The following is a 14,202-nucleotide window of genomic DNA, read 5'->3' as shown; positions in this document are numbered from 1 at the left end:
TCTCCTTGCTAGTCGAGTACCTGGAACATAATGGGTGCTCAGTTAACTGTATGAGCACATGAATGAATTAAAAAGTACACTAACCTTTTGTATAAATGAGGACTCCACTGTCTACTTACTGTGTGTGTGTGTATGCATGTGTGTGCTTAAAAGAGTGAGACAGAGAGAGAGACAGAGAGGTTTCCAGAGACAAATCTAAAGATATGGAGAGGATACCAAGACCAGGTTATTCAAGAGAAATGAAATTGCAAAATTCTCTGTAATCAGAAAATTGACTATTAATAATAATATTCTTCAGTATTAGGTTGGTGCAAATGTAAGTGCAGTTTTGCATTGTTGAGGTTTGCTATTTGATATGGGAATACATTCTTAAATAATGTGGCTATGTTATACATCATTTTAATGCACGTTTCTTGCTTTATGTTTTTTTGCTAATGACATTGCTTGCTGCTTATTTTATAGTTATTTGAGACCATGGAAATGATGTTAGACAAAAAGCAAACTCAAGAGATTTTCTTACTTGAGTTTAAAATGGGTTGTAAAGCAGGGGAGACAACTCACAACATCAACAACGCATTTGGCCCAGGAACTGCTAATAATCACACAGTGCAGTGGTGGTTCAAGAAGTTTTGCAAAGGAGACGAGAGCCTTGAAGATGAGGAGCCTAGTGGCTGGCTTTTGGAAGTTGACAGTGACTAACCAAGAGAATCATTGAAGCTAATCCTCTTACAACTACATGAGAAGTTGATGAATATCTCAACATTGACCATTCTCTGGTCATTCAACATTTGAAGTAAATTGGAAAGGTGAAAAAGCTCAGTAAATGGGTGCCTCATGAGCTGACCAAAAATCAAAAGATCATCGTCTTGAAGTGTAATCTTCTCTTATTCTATACAACAACAAATCATTTCTCCATAGAATTGTGATGTGCAATGAAAAGTGGATTTTATACTGACAACTGGCAATGATCAGCTCAGTGGTTGACCTGAGAAGAAGTTCCAAAAGAAAGCACCAAAAAAATGATCAAGGTTACTGTTTGGTGGTCTACTGCCCATCTGATCCACTATAGTTTTCTGAATCCCGGCAAGACCATTACATCTGAGAAGTACACTCAGTAAATGGATGAGATACACTGCAATGCCTGCAGCTGGCATTGATCAACAGAAAGGGTCCAATTCCTCTCTATGACAACACTCAACTGCATATCACACAACCAATGCTTCAAAAGTTGAACAAATTGGGCTACAAAGTTTTGGCTCATCCGCCATATTCACCTGACCTCTCGCCAACCTACTACTGCTTCTTCAAGCATCTTGACAACTTTTTGCAGGGAAAACACTTCCACAACCAGCAGAAGGCAGAAAATGCTTTTCAAGACTGTCAAATCCTAAAGCACAGATTTTTATGCTATAAGAATAAACAAACATTTCTCATTGGCAATAATATGGTGATTTTAATGGTTCCTATTTTGATTAATAGAATGTGTTTGAGCCTAGTTATAATGATTTAAAATTCACAGTCAGAAGCCACAGTTACGTTTGCACCAACCTAAAATACTCACTAAATGCCAGACAGTATTCTAAGCGCTTTTGTGAAGTGTTTTATATTATTCTCATAAAATGACTCTGTGGAATAAATACTATTATTATTCCCATTTTACAGATGGCATGGAGGAAAAGAGGAGTACCTTGCTCAAGGCCATACAGCTAGTAAGTAGTAGAGCAAGCATTAAATCTAAGCAATCTGACTTCAGAGCTTACCTTCCTAACCACAATGCTGTATTGCTTTCTGTTTGATTGTGTCCATCTGGTGACAGAAGCTTAATGACCTCAGATGTCTGCATCAGGCTCTTGTCTACATTTAAGCCTCAGTAAGCCACTATCTCCTGGAGGTTTAGGTCTCTTTCCAGTGGCGCAGGTGGAGAGAGACTGGGATAAGAGGATATGAAAATCTACACAGGATCCTTTTTGTCCAAAAGCCAAATATTTCTGTCTCTAGGATTTTCTGCCTTGTACATAATAAAGGGAAAATAAAGTCTTTTCTTTGATAAAACAAAATACAAAATAATCAATCCTCCCCCCTTCTTCTCCAAACCTCTGGTCTGGTAAGAAAGATTAATGAAAGTGAAAAGTTACTATTGTCTTTTTGTGAATTAACTAGTTTTATTCAGCTTTCTCTCTCCCCTCCCTTCTTCTCTATCACATATTTAGTGCTCTGTTAGTTCAGTTCAGTTCAGTCGCTCAGTGGTGTCTGACTCTTTGTGACCCCAGGGACCACAGCATGCCAGGCTTCCCTGTCCATCACCAACTCCTGGAGCTTACTCAAAGTCATGTCCAATGAGTCGGTGATGCCATCCAACCATCTCATCCTCTGTCATCCCCTTCTCCTCCCACCTTCAATCTTTCCCAACATCAGGGTCTTTTCAAATGAATCAGTTCTTCACATCAGGTGGCCAAAGTATTGGAGTTTCAGCATCAGTCCTCCAAGGAATATTCAGGACTGATTTCCTTTAGGATGGATTGGTTGGATGTCCTTGCAGTCCAAGAGACTCTCAAGAGTTTCTCCAACACCACAGTTCAGAAGCATTAATTCTTTGGCGTTCAGCTTTCTTTATAATCCAACTCTCACATCCATACATGACTACTGGAAAAGCCATAGCTTTGACTAGATGGACCTTTGTTAGCAAAGTAATGTCTCTGTTTTTTAATATGCTGCCTAGGTTGGTCATAACTTTTCTTCCAAGGAGCAACTGTCTTTTAATTTCATGGTTGCAGTCATCATCTGCAGTGATTTTGAAGCCCCCCAAAATAAAGTCTGTCACTGTTTCCATTGCTTCCCCATCTATTTCCCCATCTTGGTGCTCTATAGATGGTCCTATTTGGGCCTCCCTGATGGCTCAGTGGTAAAAAGTGCACCTGCAATGCAGGAGATGTGTGTTTGATCTCTGGGTTGGGAAGATCCCTGGAGAAGGAAATGGCAACCCACTCCAGTATTCTTGCCAGGAAATTTCATGGACAGAGGAGCTCTCCAGGCTCCATATGGTCTCAAGAGTCTTAGTGACTAAACCACCATCTCCAGGTAGTCCTATTTAGTTGATATTCCTAATGTTGATATGTTTTTCTAACAGTTGTTTCTTTAATTGTTTCAGGTAAGGATATCTTGTGTTCCTGTGCTAGTTGCACTCTGCTTGCTCCAGACCCATTCCCATTCCTAGATTCATTCTCCATCCTTCCCTATCCTGGCTTGAATGATGTAGCACTGACCTCTATGGGTTACATCACCTGGGTTCCCCTGCCCTCTGGCTTCAAATGGGTTGAGCAGAAGCTTGGCACAGGAGTGGGAAGAAGAGAGGAAGAAAGAGAGATCAGGATATTTCTTCTCCCTTCTTTCTCCCTCCTTTGGTGCTATGATCTGGCAGTAGCTGCCTGACAGCCTCTTCTACAGGCTCCAGCATTCACTGGGCTCCCAAAACACTTTCTCTACCTTGCCGCTGCATGTCTAGGCAGGGGAAGCTTTTAGCAAATTCTTGTTTGTCCCTGGTTGCCTCTACATACTTGCTATGTCCTGAACTGCCCACATCTTTGTAAATAGGCCTTTTAAAAAATTATTTTCAATGAAATCTTTTGAGTAGAATGTTATTTCTTGCTTGGGACCCTGCCTGATACATTTCACCTTTAAAAGTCTTTCAGAACTTTTAAAGGCATGGAAGAGGCCTGGACTTTCAAATAGGGATAAGATTAAATAGACCTCAGGCAGACTGTCCTGCAAATTGGATCAGGAGATTTTATCCTTTGTTTCCAAGATTATTCTGGATAGAGAGACTCTGAATGTGACAAATATGTGTAGCTTGTTACATGTTTCAGAGATGGTTCCTCAAACTCTTTTTACAATTTGAATGAAATGACCTAGGATTATCCATTACCTTTGCCCTGCAACTCTGATCATCAAGAGACCTTGTGATTACTAAACTGGTTTCCCAGATAACGTGATCCAGAGAAAAGGATATCCTGGAGGGTGGACAACCAATAATCCAGACCCTGAAAAAAGTAGAGTCTTCGCTTATATTAATCATAAAAAAAAAAGAATATAGTTACCCACCTTTCCACTTCTACAACACACTATCTTTTTTCTTACTGGCTAGCATTTTGCATACATGTATCTTTTTTTGCTTATGGCTTCAGCTCTGTATTAAAATGAAGTTGCCTATTACCCAGATCTATTTTTTAAAGTCTATATCTCTACTCTGATATGTTATCCATTCTAACTTCCTTCCTATTGTAATAGCTTTTCTTGTTGTTGCTGTTTAGTTGCTAAGTCGTGTCTGACTCTTTGCAACCCCATGGACTGCAGCATGCCAGGCTTGCCTGTCATTCATTATCTCCTGGAGTTTGCTCTAACTCATGTCCGTTATAACTGAACAATCACTTTTTCTGTCCAAGAGCAGCCCCTCTTTTTATGCTGTTATGTTCATCCTCTTTTGTCTTATGAAGGGCTTCCCTCTTCAGTTACCCCCTTTCCCCCCACAACAATTTCCTCCTTCTTACTGGAACATTCCTGTTAGCTTACAAGTATGCTCTAGCATCTCCTGGCTTAGAAAAACCCTCCCTCAACTCTACATCCTCCTCCAACTAGTGCTCCATTTTTTCTGCTTGTCTGCACAGCAGAACTTTTTGAAAAAGTTGTTTATACTGGCTGTCACCACTTCCTTACCTTTCACTGACTCCATTCTGGCTTCCTTCCAGGAAGCCATCACTCCACTGAAACAGCTTTAGTCAAGGTCATCAGTGACCTCCATGCTGTTGAATTCTTTGGCTCTTTCTCATCTTACTCAGACTCTTATAAACATTGGATACAGTTAACCAGTCTCTTAAAAAAGAAAAAAACAACTTTCTTCTCTTGACTTCCACGGCACCATTATCTCAGTCTTCTTTCCTGTCTCCTCCTCTGTTCAACCTCTAAATGTTGAGTTGCCCCAGGGCTAAGTTCTAAACTTGCACTATGCACATGGGGCTGTTGAGTACCTGAAATGTGACTCGTGTGAAATGAGACATGCTATAAGCATAAAATACCCACTAAGTTTCAAAGATTTGGCATGAAAATATATGTAAAATATCTAATAATTTTTAAATGAGTGCATGTTGAAATAATATTTTAGATATATTGGACTATTAAAATTAATTTTATCTGTTTCTTTTTACTTTTTTAATGTGGCTACTAGAAAACTCAAAAATTACATATGCGGATCACATATATTTTATTGGGCCATGCTCTTCTAGATCCTCTTCCCCTATCAACTTCCTCTTTTCATCATCTTATCTAGTGCCATAGCTTTAAATTCCATCTGTATGTTGACTCCCAAATTTAGACTTCTAACTCTGACCTCTCATTTGAAGTCCAGACTTACATATCAGCTGATAATTGGATTTCCATTTGACTGTCTAAAGGGATCTCAATATTAATATGTCAAAAATGAAATTTTCTCTTTTCTCCAGCCCTATTATATTCCCTGCTGTTTTGTGTCTCGATCAATGGTGCCACCATCTGTCCAGTTGTTCAAACCAAAAATTGAGTCATCTTTGATCACTCTATTTTGTGTACCCACTTCATCTAATCTTCCAACAAGTCTTTCTGGTTCCACCTTCAAATAAGTTTTGAATTCCATCCATTTTTCTTCATCTTTACTGCCGCTACCCCAGTGTAAACAACTGTCATCTCCCACCCAGACCACTGTAACAGCTTCATAACTGCTCTAATTTGTTCCACTCTTTCCCCAATACAGTCTCTGCTTCATATCTCAGGATGATCTCTTTTAAATGTAAATCAGATCATGAAATACCTCTACTTAAGTTGTTCATGACTTCTCATTGTACTTAGAATAAAATCCAACCTACCATAGCTGGCAAAGCCCAGTATAAGTCTGATCCTTACTTATCTCTCTAACCTCATCCCATGCTACTCTTTCCCCTTCTTAAAGCAATCTCCAACCTCATTGGCCTTCCTTCCAGACTTCGATCATGTCAAGTTGGCTGTTGCCTCAGGCCCTTCCTCAAATGCTCTGCTCCCAGAATTTTGTGTGGCTGACTTCTCTCCATCCTAAAGTTCTCAGCTCAAATATTGCCTGCTTAGAGAGACCATCCTTGCAAGTGCATTCTGTCCTAGTCACTTTCAATCTAAGCATACCACAACTCTTTTTCTTCCTTCCTCTTTTTTTTTCTCTTACAGAAATAATTTCTGTATTTGCTTCCTTTCTAGTGTCTCTCTCCCTTGAAGAGTATAAGCTGTTTAAGAGCAGGAACCTCTTGGGTCTTATTTGTATCTGCATTCTGAGCATCTGGTATGAAGCATGGTCCAGAGTAGACACGAAAAATAGTTTTGAGTGATATATTGCAAAATTAATATTTAATCAAATAGATTTTTGAAAAGAACAAATTAACAAAACTATTTGGGGGAATAAAAAGATTCATTTTGGAGTGAAAAATATGGAATGATTTAGAAACTAAGGCATAACTTAAGGAGCTATGCCTTGGGTCTTAGTAGGTATTAATCTGTTAGTGTGATTGAGTTTTTCATGTTCAGAATATATCGAAGACCTAGCATTTGCAAAGCCTACTCTCTATGCCCTCAGAACTTGGAGAGCTGAGTGAATAGTGGGACACTGAGCCTGAGAGGCAAAGGGATGACATTAAAGAAGAGAAGTACAGGGGTCTAGGGAAGGCCTAGGTAGGTGCTAGCTCAACAGATAATAGATCCTGATTCTAATATTGCCTAGATCTTAACTCTAGCAGCAACAATGGGTATTATTTCTTTGCATCTAGGTCAGCATGCGTAGTCAGTTTTCCATAAATACTTTTTGGTAGAATAAATAAATTTGTGAGTTTTAAGGAAAACTCAGGAAAAGTGAAGTCTTAAAATTTCTGACCTTGGATGATATTGGAAGAGTCTGGGAAGCAAATGAAGAATGCACATGAACTAGAAATTATGAGGTAGAAACAAGGTTGAACTGAACACTCAAAGGTACACTAGCCTGAGGATTTGGGAGTAAGAGGTTAATTTCTTCTCATCCTGCTTCACGCCCCCAGAGTTAAATCAACCTGAGTTCCTGTTGACCTCAGGAGAGAGCTCCAAATACACAAATCAGGAAAACAGAGAGGAAAATCTTTGATTGTTAAACAGCAAAAACATTCAGTTTGAAAGACATCTTACTTTTCCTCAATCAAAATTAGAAAGGCTATGATGCAGAAAAGAAAACAAATGCTAGTGTGAATCACGAGCGTATTATCTGATCACAAAGATACAGGATAGATATATCTGTGTCCAGATTGTGCTTATGCTGTGGTCTATTTTAGGGAGCTTCTGGATTTGAATCTAAAATTGATATCTGGAAAAGAGATAATAATTTGTGCTCACATAGCGCTTTTCATTCAAAGGTCTCAAAGCACTTTGCAAAGAAATAAATATTATTATCCCAGATGGAACAATGCAGACAGAGGGGCTGCTGACCTCTTCAGCAAACTGGAGAGTGTAAACCCTTGGACTCCTGATGCAGCCCTAGGCTGTAAATTATTGAATCATGTCCTCTCTTGATTGGGAGCTGGGACTACCAATGATGTGACTTTTAAATAAATAAATAAATAATTGTGGCAGAACATCAGGCTCTATGTTTAAGAATTTTAGCATGCATTCAAAAATATGAAAATGAGTGGTTTTAAAGCTTCTGAATTTGGGGTAAAGTATAGCTACTAAAAGTAAGAAAATGGTTATTCTAGTCTGACTAATACTAGTTAATGTGTGCTAAGCATTATTCTGGGGCTTCCCAGGGAGCACAAGTGGTAAAGAACCTACCTGGCTAATGCGGGAGAATGTGGGTTCAATCCCTGGTTTGGGCAGATCCTCTGGAGGAAGTCATGGCAACCCCCTCCAATATTCTTCCCTGGAGAAGCCGTGGATGGAGGAGACTGGCGGGCTACAGCCCATAGAGTCACAAAGAGTTGGACTCAACTGAAGCAACTTAGCATGCAAGGATTATTCTAAGTGAGCTACATATACTCTTTTATTTAATACTTGCAACAGTTTCTTAATTGAAGTATAATTGACATGTGACATTATATTAGCTTCAGGTGTACACCATAATTCGACATTTGTATACATTGAGAAATGATCACCACAATGTCTAGTTACCATCTGTTACCACACAAAGTTACAAAACATTTTTTCTTATGATGAGAACTGTTCAGATTTACTTTCTTAGCAATGTTTAAATTTGCTATATGATTTTTTTTACTATAAGGCTCATAGCAATGTTAATGAGGTAGGAACTATTACCACTTTAGGCATTTACCATTGAGACTCAGAGAAGTTAAGTAACTAGATCAACATGTCAGTTAAGCAAGTGGCATGAGATTTCCCTGGTAGTCCAGTGGTTAAAAATCCCCCTGCCAATGTAGGGGACACGGGTTCGATCCCTGGTCTGGGAGCTAAGATCCCAGATACTGTGGAGCAACTAAGCCTGTGCACCACAACTACTGAGCCGCAACTAGAGAAAGCTTGAGTGTGCAGCAGCGAAGACCCAGCACAGGCAAGAATTAATTTAAAAAGAAAGAAAAGTAAGTAGCAGGGCTGGGACTCGAATGTAGGCAGCCTGAGTCCACTGCTCATGCAGTTAGCCAGTTACTCTGTGCCAGGTTGTTGTTCAGTCGCCAAGTCGTATCCGACTTCTGCGACCCACAGACTGCAGCATGCCAGGCTTCCCTGTCCTTCACTGTTTCCCGCAGTTTGCTCAAACTCATATCCATCGAGTCAGTATGCTATCTATCCATCTCATCCTCTGTTGCCCTCTTCTCCTTTTGCCTTCAATCTTTCCCAGCATCACTGTCTTTTCCAATGTGTCGGCTCTTTGGATCAGGTGGCCAAAGTATTGGAGCTTCAGGTACTGTGCCAGATACTTGAAGCATTTTGCATGCACCATGTCACTGAATCCTCACAAAACCCCTAGAGGTATTATTATCCTGGTTTTATTTGGGGCGGACAGTAAGGAATAGAAAGGTGAAGTGACTTGCCCAAACTCCCAAGTACAGGTGGAGCCAGGATTTTGCAATAGGGTTTTAGGGCTGTTTCTGCCACTAACTGGGCTGTGTGACCTCGAGCAAATCAAAGAGTCCCCATGGTCTCTAGTCTTCCTCTGTGAAAGGGGGCCATCGGGCTACAATGACATTGATTCCTTCTCAATGCTAATATCCTCAGATTTTCAATATCTGTTTTCTATTTAGTCCCTTGTTTAGAAAATCCTTGGAGGAAAAGAAATGAACCACACAGAACCTGAAAGTGACTCTGGAAGCCAAATTTAGAAAACAGATCTCAAAAGGAGAAAAAAAGTTTACAAAATATCTTTATTTAGAAAATGAGACTGTCCTGCAAATTATTTGGCTTGATTTGTGAGCCCCAGTGACCCCAGAAAGGCCATACTCTTCACCTTGACGGCCCAGTTCTCCTGGATGTACTAAGTCATGTAAACTGGTTCAGTGGCCCTTTCTGGCCACTGAATTGGCTAAAACTGGAAGAAATCCATTTCGTGTGGGAGGGATCTGGGAGAAGAAGCCAAATTTTTCATGTGGGTGTTCTATCTTGGATTCAGTATGTCTATACCATTCTGTCTACTTCTGTTTTTGTTCTCAGTGATTATTATGTAGTGACACAGCCCACTGCTACCATGAACCAGTTTTTTCACAAGTCTGTGGGGAGCCTGTATAGTGAACAGGTCTGCCTTCCATTTCTCTGTCTGGTTCTATTCAAAAGTATTAATTTGATCCATAGGAAACAAAATCATTCTCTCCAAAAGATACCTGAACTCCCATGTTCATTGCAGCATTATTCACAGTAGCCAAGGTACAGAAACAACTGAAGTGCCCATCAATGGGTGAATGGATAAATGTGATAAATATATATCACATATATATATAATGGGCATATCTATATATATAATGGAATATATATATATAATGGAATATTATTCAGCCTGAAAAAAGAAAGAAATCCTGCCATTTGTGACAACATGGATGAACATGGAGGGTACTATGCTAAGTAAAATAAGCCAGGCAGAGAAAGACAAATACTGCATGGTATCATTTATGTGTGAAATCTAAAACAAACAAACAAACAAAAAAACATAGAAACAGAGAATAAAATGGTGGCTGCCAGGGGCTGAGGAGTGAAGGAAGACGGGGAGAGGTTGGCAGGAAATAGTATAAACTTTCAGTTATAAAATGAATGTGCTCTTAGGATATAATGTATACCATGGTGACTATAGTTAATAATTATTGTATAGTTGAAATTTGCTAAGACAGTAGAACTTAATGTTCTCATAAAAAAAGGGGGGATATAAAAGGTGATGGAAATGCTAATTAACTAAATTGTAGGAATCCTTTCACACTGTATACATGTATCATAGTATCATATTGTACACTTTAAATATATGACAATTTTGTCAGTTATATCAATAAAGAAAAATAGGTACAGAAGAAAAAACAGGAAAACTCCCCCCCCCCCCAAAAAAAAAAGCCTCAAAATGTGAGCTTGCATTTGTGAGAAACCTTGGCCCTATTGGTAGCTTGTGATCCTGGGACAGTCACAGGTTCTCTCAGAGCCTCAGTTTTTCTCATTTTTTTTTTAAATGATGCTTAAACCATCTGCTCTCCAGTGTCATACATTTCAGATAGTCTGACATTGGTAGAAGTATTTTAGAGAGACTGGCAACCTCTCAGATGACAGTGAAAGGGAGGCTGTAAGACTCCTTTCCTCAGAGAGACAGGGTGGTGTTGAACACAAAGAAAGCCTGAATGGACATCCCAACACTGCTTACCCCTTGGGCAAGTTATGAAACCTCTGTAAATCTCTTCAGTTTCTGAAATGCAAAGTCGTTGGGGCATGGCTTTAGGAAACACGAAGCTCCTAACATACAGGGGGCCATTTAAATTAAAAAAATTTTATTAAAAGATCATTTATTTGGCTGCACCATTTCTTAGTTGTGGCATATGGAATCTAGTTCCCTGAGCATGGATGGAACCTGGACCCCCTGCATTGGGAGCTCAGGGTCTTAGCCACTGGACAACCAGGGAAGTCCCACAGGGGGCATTTAAATATGGTAGCTATTATTATTTTGACAAGCAATTATTGAATTACACTGAAGAGCTAGCATGTTCAGAATATCAAGCTTTACTTTTGAAGACTGTATACCAATTCACTTTGATCCCTAAGGAAAAGCCAGAAGAGAATCGAGCTGTCCTAGCAAACCAGACACCCTGATCTTCTTTACTAGATGGCTGATGTTAACTCTGAAAGCTCACACACAACACACCTTGGGGAAATCTGGACAAGGACATCTCTTCATTTTAGAAATCTCCACCCTCTGTGGCTGCAGGAATTCTAGTGGACTGTTGGGATCTCAGAACATTTTTGTATTCTAAAGAAGATAAGATTATAGTGCAATAATTCTCAATCCCCTTTTTAAAGCACCAGAATCTTATTTTAAAGTTAAAAAATTTTTCAAGAAATTCCATATAATAATAGGTCTATTTTCAGTAGCTTTTGATTGAGAAAATACATGACAAAAAAATCAGCACAACTAAAAAAGATTAGAAGATCCTCTCTCTAACATTTTTTGAAATAGGTGTTATATGAATGTGTTAAAAAAATTCACAAGGTACAAAAGGGAACATCATGAAAAGTATTCTTCTTGCACACCATTCCTCCATTGCCCTTCTCCAGAAAAATACTACTGTTTCCATTTCTGCTGTGTCCACTCAAAGGTAATCTAGAATCTACAAATATTTATTTATTTATCTTTTATTAATGTTTTTTCAATTATTTGTCCTTTAAGACCAAATGATAGCATATCTTGCCACTTTTCTTCACCTGTTGCACTCTCCTGCATACTTAACCATGTCATGTTATACTTGAAAATGGATATGTGAAAAAAAGAGATGAATACGTATTTTTATTCATCACACTGGCATCTAGTATTGCAAAATTTCATTGCACTTTAATATACAGAAAGTCCTAGTGAGCAATAACTAAATAACACATAGAGAGTCTCAGCTCTGAGATTACTTATACACTGGTATAAGTAAAATATCAATAGCATTCAGCATTAATTTTGGCCCTTACTCTACACCAGATATTGTTCTAAGCACTTTACACTTATTATCTCACATAATCCACATCCTTCAAATCCTTCTAATCCCAGTTTAAATGTTATCTCCTCAGAGAAACCTTCCCTTATCCAAGTAGACCTATCCTCTCCCCCTATCCATCATTTCCTATCATCTCATCCTATTTTTTTTTTCAATCAGGACAGTTACCTATTCACCTGCTTGTTTAGTGTTGTCTCCCCAGATGGAGTAAGAGCTTTGGGAGTGGGGACAGTGTCAGTTCTGTTCACTGCAGTATTTCCACTGACCAGTCCTAGGCTTTGGTGCCTGGCACAGAAGAGACATTCCGCCAGATATTTATTGAATTAAGTACATAATGAACAAAAAACAATTTGTGAGGCAGACCTCAGTATGATCCCTATGATATGAATAAAGAAGCTAAGCCCTAGAGAGGGAAATAGAGTCAAGCCCAAATTAGTAATGTACAAAATTGGTATGAAACCCAGCACTGCTTGACCCTAGAACGCAAGCTCTTTGCTGGTCTACTCTGACTACTCTGGTCTCAGAAACAGAAGATTGAGTACAATCTTGGCTGTGTGTGATCTTGAGTAATCCCCTTTTCCTCCCTGGGATTCTCTTCCATTGAAAAAAATGAAAGGGTGGAGTTAGTAATCTTCCTTATAGCTATGATGGATGAAAACAGAAAAGGAGACACTGAAGGGGCCAACAAGATGGGCTTGATCCCTTTAAGAGAGCTGAGTTTCCATTCAATAATTCCTACCTTCCTTTCTTCTGAGGATTTGCCGATCTTTATTCTATGCCAGGCACTATGTTGGGGGCCCCTTTGGCATCCAAAGACAAATAGGAAATAGTCCCTGCCATTAAGGTGCTCAGCCTGATGGGTCTAAAGCAGACCTATTAATAGCTGCTTGAAGTACAGTACAGGTCTTTGTCATAATAGTAATATGTACATGGCACTTGGTAATGCAGAGGAGGAGGGGATTAACTTCCTCTTTTGTGTGTATGGTGGTGGGGATGGTGGTACACACATAGGGAGAGAGGGATGAGGCATATTGCTGAGCTGGGCCTTGGAGCTAGAATAGTTTTCCAGGTGGACAAGGCAGAGGTGTGACTTCTTGGATACAAGAGACATGTCCAGAAGCATACCCAGAACCAGCACAATGTGCCGAGGATCGCTAGGGTAGAGGCTTGGCTCCCAGAGGATTGAGCTGACTTGTAGAAGGAACCCGTGAAGAGTCATGCTGGAGAGTTTGGACTTTACTCCTGAGGGCAGTGGCATGGCCAAATCATATTTATATTTCATTTTTAGAAGATCACTCTGGCAGTGGTAGGACTGGAGGAGGGTGATGAGGTGAAAGGTGTGGAAACCAGTTAGAAGGCTTTGCAGTGGTCAGGTAAGAGATGAGGAACACCTGCACCTCACGTATTCACACAGTTGCAAAGGAACTAGATAAATTGGGTTTTTTTTTTTTTTTTTTTTTTAAGGTAGGGACTTTTTAAAAGGTAGAGGCAAAGGATTTGAAGGTTGATTGGATGAGGGATAATAAAATGAGACTGAGGGTCTTATTGCGCCAGGTTGGCTGGCCAAGTATAAAATGGTTCCCTTAATAATTACATGGAATTTGGAGCTGAGTGGGAGAAATAATGATGTTGGCTTTGAGTATGTTAAGTTTGGGATGTCTCTTAGCCAGGAGGAAAAGCTCTAGCTCCCTCCTCCCTTTCCAGAATAGCATTCCCGGCTCAAGTCAGATGTCCTCCGATCTTCAGCTGGTTTCCTGCAGTCCTCAGTCGAGGATAAGATTCTCCAAGACCTTACTGGAATTCCTGAGCTCCGTATCCTTCAAGGACATAAGCTGGGTATTAAAAACTCTCCGGATCCTTAATGATAGAATGAGAAAGGATCCTTAACTTGCTTTTTAAAATCAGATGCTGGCTTCAGTGGAGCAAACTGTCCTGCCTCTGGTAAGCATCGATCTTTGAGAAAGAAACCATTTCCTGTGGGGTAGCTCTGGCCCTGACCATCTCTGGCTCTCACATT

The sequence above is a fragment of the Muntiacus reevesi genome, chromosome 1 (genome assembly GCF_963930625.1).
Source record: "Muntiacus reevesi chromosome 1, mMunRee1.1, whole genome shotgun sequence".
NCBI lineage: Eukaryota > Metazoa > Chordata > Mammalia > Artiodactyla > Cervidae > Muntiacus > Muntiacus reevesi.
Note: the sequence above shows the minus strand (reverse complement) of the source record.